The sequence below is a fragment of the Canis lupus genome, chromosome 13 (genome assembly GCF_003254725.2).
Source record: "Canis lupus dingo isolate Sandy chromosome 13, ASM325472v2, whole genome shotgun sequence".
Classification (NCBI taxonomy): domain Eukaryota; kingdom Metazoa; phylum Chordata; class Mammalia; order Carnivora; family Canidae; genus Canis; species Canis lupus.
The window spans coordinates 7,836,640-7,845,826 of NC_064255.1; positions in this window are offsets into that span (position 1 = coordinate 7,836,640).

Consider the following 9,187-nt stretch of genomic DNA (forward strand, 5'->3'; position numbering starts at 1 on the left):
AGATACCCAAACAATACTGGGGTAAGAAATTTTGGAACTTCTAATTGTGTTTATTTTTATCTCACCTTTTAAGATGTAGATATACAAAAAAACACAAAGGTATATTATATAAAATAAAAATTAAATGTAAAAATATATATATATGAGATTATATGATTGTGCATATGTTTGTGTGTATATGTTTATTGGGAATGAAGGCTCAAAATTTCACTATTAGAATTATATGACCAACAAGTTTGGACCCTACTGCATTCATTCACAGCAACTTTTCCAAAGCAAAAATTGTGCAGACCCCACTGTCTACCACAAAACATCCCCAAACCCCAAAACCAAAGGTAGCACCCCTCACTGAAAACCAATCAGCAAAACAAAACCCCCCACCCAGTCACACATACAAATCCTGGAAATTAATATTTGAAGTACAGTAGGTATTTATTAACTTGCTCATTTTGAAGAGCGCTTTCAAAATCTACAATGTCCCCTACCCTTCACATCCTGTTCGTATACTTCATAGTCTTTTCATGGCCCCTCTCATTTTTTATTTCTGTGCTGTATTTACTGCTTGACTAATCCCTACTTCCACTCTAAATTCTGTCAACAGTTCTTAAAATCCTTGGTTTTATGACCTTTTCCCCCAACCATCTTTCCTAGATATAAGTTATCCTTAAGATCTAGTGGTGGATTCCCCCATTTCAGCATTTTCCCCAATCTCAATCTTAAATCAACTGTCCTCTTTATTTAGGGGAGCCAATTTATATCTCTCATCTTGATCTCTTTCTTAAACTGCTAGATTAAAATTTCAACCATGTATACCTATTTAGAAGGATTTGCTGAACATCTACTATGTGCTTGGTCCTGTTTTAAGCATGTTCACATGTTCTTTCACATCATCTTTGGAAAAAACCTGTGAGACAGATGGTTTCACTATATTTACTGACAAGAAAATTAGGTAACTCGTTCAGTCCAATGTCAGAATCTGTACTCAAACCTGATTCTACCCAACTCCTATGCCCAAGTAGAGGACTAGTGAAAACCAAATTTTAGGAAAAGCATTATTTTACTCTTTTATCTAGGAAATGACCAGGTTTGTGAAGGGCACCCTACTGACAAGGAGCAGATGAAGGATTTGATTTGATTTGATTCTGGGTCTTTTTATCTTGTTCTATCACTCTGCCTCAATTAGCTATTAGCTGTTAATTTCAGATTAAATTGTTTTCTCTCCTAATCTGTGCTTGGTTTCATTATTTTTTAAATGAAGAACTTAAATGTCTGATAAACCAAATTTCCTTTGGTTCTCTTAAAATTGAATAGCTCTAAACAGCAAAGCTGATCTCTGAGAAAATTAGGTACCTTAGTAACAGAGCTGCACTTGGATATTTTGCCTCAAAATTTGCCTTCTGCATTGTCATTATACCAAACCTGTTCCTTCTCTCGTGGCCTATGTCTCAATTAGTGACACCAGCCACTACTGAGCTGATGGACACAGACACTTGTGAGTGTGCCCTCCCCACCTCTCTAATCTCTCAGTCCTAAGCATGATGAGTGTGTCCATCATAACATCTAAAATAGCCACTTCTTCTCACCCCCACTGGTACTTCTTTAGTCCTGATTTATCTCTTGCTTATAACAATTGTAGATCATGTTCCTGGTCCTTCTGTCTCCACCACTGCCTTTCTTGAAACTGTTCTCCACAAGGTACCAGAATGGTCCTTCTAAAATGCAAATCTTAAAAAAAAATAAAATAAATTAAAATAAAATAAAATAAAATAAAATGCAAATCTTGGTGTTGTGTACCTCAAACAAATATAACATTGTATGCCAACTATACTTCAGTAAAAGATAAAAATAAATAAAAATTTAAAAAGAAAATGCAGGGACGCCTGGGTGGCTCAGCGGTTAAGCTTCTGCCTTCGGCCTAGGGTGTGATCCTGGAGACCCAGTTTCGAGTCCCACATTGGGCTTCCTGCATGGAGCCTGCTTCTCCCTCTGCCTATGTCTCTGCCTCTCTTTCTGTGTGTCTCTCATGAATAAATAAATAAATAAAATCTTAAATAAATAAATAAATAAATAAATAAATAAATAAATAAATAAACAAAATGCAAATCTCACCCTGAAGCCTGCACAATAGGATTTCATGGTGCTCAGGGGTCTTAGGGCAAGTGTGACCCAGCATGCTCCTGCCTCTGTTGACATGCCTCGCTTTACTACGTGTCCTTTTGTTCTGCCTCTAGGAAACACTGAATTGCTTGCAGTTCCCATACTCCAAGTTCTCTGGACTCTAAGTTATAGATACACCACTGTCCTTACTTAACTATTCTTTTCTTTACTCATTTTACTTTTCAGCCCTTTAGGTTTCTTATTCCTCAAAAAATTCGGTCAGGTGTCCTTTCTCTGAGCTTCAACATTACCAGCATCATCCTGGGCTTACCTGTGGTGTTTATTACAGAATCTTGAAACTGCCTGTTTATTATTTGTCTTCCCACTAGGTCATAATTTCCTTTTAGATGGAGAGTATGTACAAAATCCAGTGTGTGGCACATCTAAGGTGCTCAGTAATATTTGTGGAATGAAGGAAATAATTTCTAGAAGTCTTAGTCTTTTTTATATCAACTAATCTCTTTACTGCAAAAACATTTGTTCTTGTGCTCATTTTTTGTCCCTTTATGCTTCCTAGGAGTACCTACTAAGGATATTAGAAGAATAATGATGAGGAAAGGTAATAAAGCTCATTCAAAAGAATATAAAAGGGGCAAATTAACTTCCCTTCACAAGGTAAACTGATCCCATTCCAACATGGTCTTTTTGGAAAAGGAGCCACACTAGGGACACATACTCAGCTGTGCCAGGTGGGGTTTTATGTTGGTATGAAGGAAGGAAAGTCTCAAAACAAAATTCCAAAGACCCTGGAAGATCTGTTTTTCAGCATTCATTTAAAGTTAAAGATCAGCTTGCCTTAGATGATACATTCTAAAGTAAACTTTTCCATCTTTAGTTGGTCTTGTGTTTTATTTTCCTCTCCTAGAGGAGATGCCTTCTCTGCTTGAAGCTTATCCTGTTTTGTACAGGCAGCAATACTCTGGAGGGGCAGCGCCATTGCTAAGTGCTGTTTTGGAAATCTGGGGGTGGCGATTTGTAGCTGCCCCAGTGATTAAGAGGCTCTACTAGCATTGAGTGAACATGGGGTATCAGGAGGCTGCATGCATGTCTAACCATGTTCAGGAGAGTACTGATGAACAAATCATTGTTTCTTATACTGCCATTCACTTTTCAAAGTCCTACCAGACCTTCATATATGTGAAGAACTTATTTATAATTATCTGAAGGAAGAACCAAATTATATTTTTACATATTAAACATTCAGTATTTTTATGCAGCTTTAATATAAACCAAATTTGCTAGAATCCAACTATTGTACATGTAGAGAAAGATTTTACTGTTTCACTTGGAGCTTCACCAAGAGTTGTTCTTCATTATAGTACTTCTCATCACTGATGACACTGATGTTTGTTATATTTGAGTCAAAAATGCAAAACACCTGTGTCAGTTTGCATTTTTGGCGGTTTAGATAATAATTTCTTCAAATGTTGAATTATCCATTATCTTACTATAACTTGCTTTATTTCTCCTTTATGTAACAACTAGGGAGTTTGGGGTGTTGTTTTAATTATATCTGTAAGCAGATTACATTCTCTATAAATTTTACTTTAGGATTTTGAAATAGGAGTTACACATTATTTATTTTATAGGGTTAAAAACAATTGATCGGGTTAAAAATAATTGATCTATGTAGAGGACCATAATGACTTAAGAGCAAGGACTATGGAATAGATCTTTGGTTTGAATCTCATCTCTTGCTTGCTCTGAAAGCTTTGGGAAGTCATTCCCCTCCCCCCTTTTTTGTTTAGTTTCCTCATCCATAAAATAGTTAACTTTTGTAGGGTTGTTGTGGTGATTGTTTAAGTTCACACAGCAGAAGGTGCTTACTTAGATCTAGACCTGGGACAGAGAAAGTAAATGTTATTGTAATTATTATAAGCCTTGAATATTTAAATACTCCTTTCCTATCTATTTTTAATGGCATCTGAAAGCATCTGTTTCATTTTTTGTTCTGTTATTTACTTTTAGACTATTAGACTTTCCAACATATTTTGATCTTTGAGAATGAAATATAACTTGTCAAACTCTGTTAATATTACATAGCTTGAAGTATAAAATCAATCACTTAAAATACTTTTGAGACACATATGGGATGAAGAGAATTTATAATCATTACAGGAAATTATTTTAATAGTAATAAATAGTTACAGACTGGAGTTTGTAGATTTTCTTGGATGATAAATGATTTTAAGATTTGTCTTTGAGTCGTCTTCTGGAATGGTGGCAAATGTGAAGGTTAATTGGTGGAGAAAAGAGGAGAGTGCAGGGTATGGTGGTGAGGTGGACTTCATTAATCAAATGATTCATTTTGGTTCCTTTTTGGATGGTGGATAACTGCCTGTAGATGTGCCCCCACACTGTGGTGCTAATGCTTAAAGCTCAGCTTTGCTGCAAGCAGTTATCACTTTGATAAATTACTGGCAGTTCCAGTTAAAGGGTGCAGGAGAGAGAGTGAGGGGGGCATGCCAAAGTTGGCTTATCGGGGGAAGGGTGGAGGAGGCTCAGATGGAAGGCGAAGTGTCCCAGAAGATAATCATGGCTGCCAAAGAAATGGAGATGGAAAAAGGGAAGTTGTATTTCCAAAGCGGATCATCAATTATGGAGAAAGATGGCCAAGAAATAGATGTCTGGCTTGTGCAACGCTAAAAGTTTTTTATTTAATTGGTAAGTTTGGAATTTTTTTAAAAAGCTAAATCTCAAATAGAAAATTTAAATTATACAATTATACAATTTGTTAACACATTAGAACATATGTAATTAATCATTATATTGCCATCAACTATGTTTCCAGTGAGTGCATTGCTGTGTATGAATGCTCCAGATGTAGAAGAACAAATGAGTGGAAGAATTAATTGGATTTAAAGTTCAAAAAGACAACCTAAAACAAAAACAAGAACAAAAAAACCCAAAAGACAACCTAGGAGGTAGGCTGATAGGCTGAACCACAACATTTATCAGCCAAACCAGGACATGTTTCCATGTGAGAGGGGATGCTATGAAAGCTCAGGGACTGTTTGGGGAAGTCTGATCACTTTCCAAGAGGTCACCTAGTTAAATCTCCTCACAGTACATATTTGGAAACAAAGCCACAAAGATGTGCAGTTTAGTGAAGTCACACTTTCATCAGGGACCAAGGAAGGACTAAACCCAGCTGTTGGTAAAACGGTACATGTCTGTTTCTCCTACACACTTGCCTGCCTTCCCAGTGATCTCTTTGACAGATTTCTGTAATTGCTTTGCATCAGAGGCTAAATAATGACCTTTGCAAATAGAGAGGTGAATAGAGCAAAAAGTGAATTCTTACCCTTCAGCTCGTTTTTAAAAGTTGGCCTTTTTGTCCTTTATGCAGAAGTATCAGGAATAGAATGGATGAAAGCTCCTTAGAGTACACTCTTCCTAAGCTATTCAGTAGCCAAACATCATGGCTTCGTGATTGTGCTTTTCATCTACTTTAGACAGTTTTCTGAAACCTGACTTCAGATATGAGTTCCCCTTAGTGTTCTTTTCTGCTCTTTTTTTCTTGACCTCTGTAACCTAGTGACTCTGCATGGCCACTGCTATAGTTCTTTTCCACATTGCAGGTCTTTGCTATTTATCCTTCTATTTTTCACATAACTGCATTAAAGCACAAATGTCCAGGCATTACTAAATTCAGTACACTTTCTTTGTAACCTGTTCAAACACTTAAATCCTGGAATGGATCAGGGCTTCTAGGGAATCTGCAGAACATGTTATCTGCATTTATGGCCTTCCAGTACCCACAGTGCTGAATTTTGTGGGTCCCTCATGGGGACCATCAGTAGCTTGAGCCAAGACTGTGGGCTGTGTATTTGGGGACCTCTTGGAGCCACCAAACACAGTGGGTTCTGATTCCATAAATGAGGTTTCTTAAAGCCCTTCGGCCTATGGGTATGACAGTGAGTGTCCTTGTACTATGTTACAGGATAGCGGTAGTTCTTAGCAAATGGGAAAACATTTGGCAAACATTTAATTTTGCTTGTCAGAATTTTATGAAGAAAGAGATCTGACCTTAATAGGATTCCTGTTTTTTTAAATTAAAAAAAAAAAAGACTGGTTCATTAAAATGAACTCCATAAAAATTCCTCCATGTAAAATGATTATTTCATGCACTTAAAATAGGAATGATGTTCTTTTTCATTGAAGTGACCTAAAGAAAATAACTTTTATCCAAAAACTGTAAGTGTGTACAGAGAACTGAAAAATGACATTGTAAGAGCTCCCATCGAGCCTTCACCACATGGCAAGCAGGCATGGCATTATGTGATTCATAGGTCTTAAAAAATTAATCTTTATAATAACGTAGTAGAGTACACATTACTATGATCATATCCCAGATGTGGAAGCTGAGGCTCACAAAGTTGGAATTTATTGGCCCAGACCACACAGATAGCAGGTAGGAGAACCTGGAGTCAGCAAAGATTCCATTCCAAACAAAGCACAGGACCTATTTCCTCACCTAGATAGTCGGCAAAAGTAACCTGTTCCAAGCAGTGTCAACTAGCTTAACAGATTCTATCAGCGATAGCACAATATCAAAAACTCCCTGTAACATCAAGAACCAGTCTTTACAGGGTTACTAAAGAGAATCAGGACCATTGTTAAAAATCAATCTCAGTCATCTATCCTCAGAGGCGAGCATACACAATGCACAGGGAGAAGCAGCTTGAACCCATCATAGGAGTTTGAAGCATCTGCACTTGGGGTTTTCTGCTCAGAGACCAGATTTGAAAGCACAGTTTTCTCTTCTGTCAATGGTGTCTTCACATATTTGGCAAATCTCCTCCAGTTGGCAGCCATACCGGGCTTTCCCTGTTCCTCACTTTCAGCCAGTCAGGTGTTTGGTGCAGAGCCCATATTAAAAATCGATCACCTCAAATGTAGCATAAAGGCTTGATGACAGTGTATGCATCCTTACTCATATACTAGAGCAGTAAACAAATAATGCTTACACTAGAACTTTATTTTAATAGATAATTTTTTTCGTACATCCCTGTGTCTTTTCCACTGAAGCACTGTAGAAAAATGAATCTAGATACTTGGAATATATCATCTGTATAACAACAGGCCTCCCCCTGTGGTAGACATTGCCAGTGCTCACTGACTCCCTCCTCTTGTGTCCTGTGCCTGAGGGAGACCTGACTCTCCAGTCCACACAGCTGTGTGAGCTCTGTGACTAGTTCCTGGTAACAAAATAGGGACAGAAGGGAAATACGTACTTTTGAGTTTCTCCGCTAAATAGCCTACCTTGACTTCCTGTTCCCCTCAGGATAAGTATCAAGCTTGGAATATGGTTTAAAAGGTTTTTCATGATCTGTCTCTATCCCTTCTCTATTTCCTGCCTTGCTCTCTGTCTCAGCCACCCTAAGGCTTCCAGAAAGCACTATCCTCTTTCTCACCAGTGGAAGATCCACAACCACTTCTTCCAAGCAGTCCACTCTGACCTCTAAAGCACTAGATAGAGGCCCTTCCTGTGTACTTCTACAGTGCTCCACAGATTCCTGCTTATAGTACTTCTCACATCTTAATGAAAGTTGTTTCGTGGGGCACCTGTGTGGCTCAGTGATGGAGCATCTGCCTTTGTCTCAGGTCATGATCCCGGGGTCCTGGGATTGAGTCCTGCATCAGGCTCCCTTTAGGGAGCCTGCTTCTCCCTCTGCATGTTTCTGTCTCTCTCTGTGTCTCTCATGAATGAATAAATAAAATCTTTTTTTTAAGAAAAGAAAGTTTTTTCTTGCTGCTTATCTGTTTCCCCACTGAGTCATATGCTCCTTGAGGCAGACTGATGTATCATTGCTAGTTCATCATTTGATATTTATTTCCAATTCTAAAAAGAAGTTCTTCCTATTATTACTCATAACTCCCCATTCTTACCTTTGTTTAGAGAAATTACTACAAGTCTTCTTTGTAACCACTCCCTCCCCCCCGCTTCTTCTTCCATTTCTCATCCAACAGCAAGTCTTAGTGGTTGCAGCTTCCAAATTATGTATTCATCCATTTCACTCATTCATTCACTACCACCTTAGTCCAATTTCTTATTTAGATTATGAAAATGCCATCCAAATTGGATTCCCTACTTCCACTTTGCTTCCTATTTGTGAAGCCAGCTACATATTACTTCCTTTCTTAACTATATCAATATTTTCCCATTATATTCAAAATTTAATGCAAATACCTTTTTATGGCCCATGACCCTATGTGAGTTGGCCACTACCTACTTGTCAGACCTCATCTCAAATATGCTCAATACTTTATGAGCACTCTGGCCCTCCTGCTGTTCCCTTAGTGAAATAAGCTAGTATTTTCATAATCTAAATAAGAAACTGGACTAAGGTGGTAGTAAGTGAATGAGTGAAATGGATGAATACATAATTTGGAAGCTACAACCACTAAGACTTGCTGTTGGATGAGATATGGAAGAGGAAGGGGGGGGGAAGGGAGTGGTTCCAAAGAAGTCTTGTAGTAATTTCTCTAAACAAAGGTAAGAATGGGGAGTTCTATGTGTTTCTGTGTCTATTGAGTTGTATAGATATCCTAGTGTGACACTGTAGAGTGTTTGGGGGCAGTGATAAAGGAGTAAACACAGTGACATACCATCTTTGTTACTAGTTTTATTTCTTTATAGTAAACTATAGTTTACAGCTTATAATTAGTTTTATAGCCATAGATTTTTTGTCAGCTAATGATGATTAGGCTAAGTCACCACATAATGGTTTACAGAATAAGGAGTATCATTGTAGCCAGGAAAAATTCCTGCTTTCCTGGAGTTCAAATCTGTTCATTTGGCAGAAAGCTAATGAGGAAGTAGCAGTACAGAGACAACTAGCTGAAATATTAAAGGTATTTATAGACTATTTGATTCTCCAATTCTCTCCCATATTTTATTTTTCAACAATACAGCTGGCACTCAAAATTTCATAATAACCAGAAAGTAACTAGGATGGAATATCTTAAAATATTGGAAGAAAAAATCTGAGAAGGAATGTGACAAAATACTTGAATTGGAAAAAAA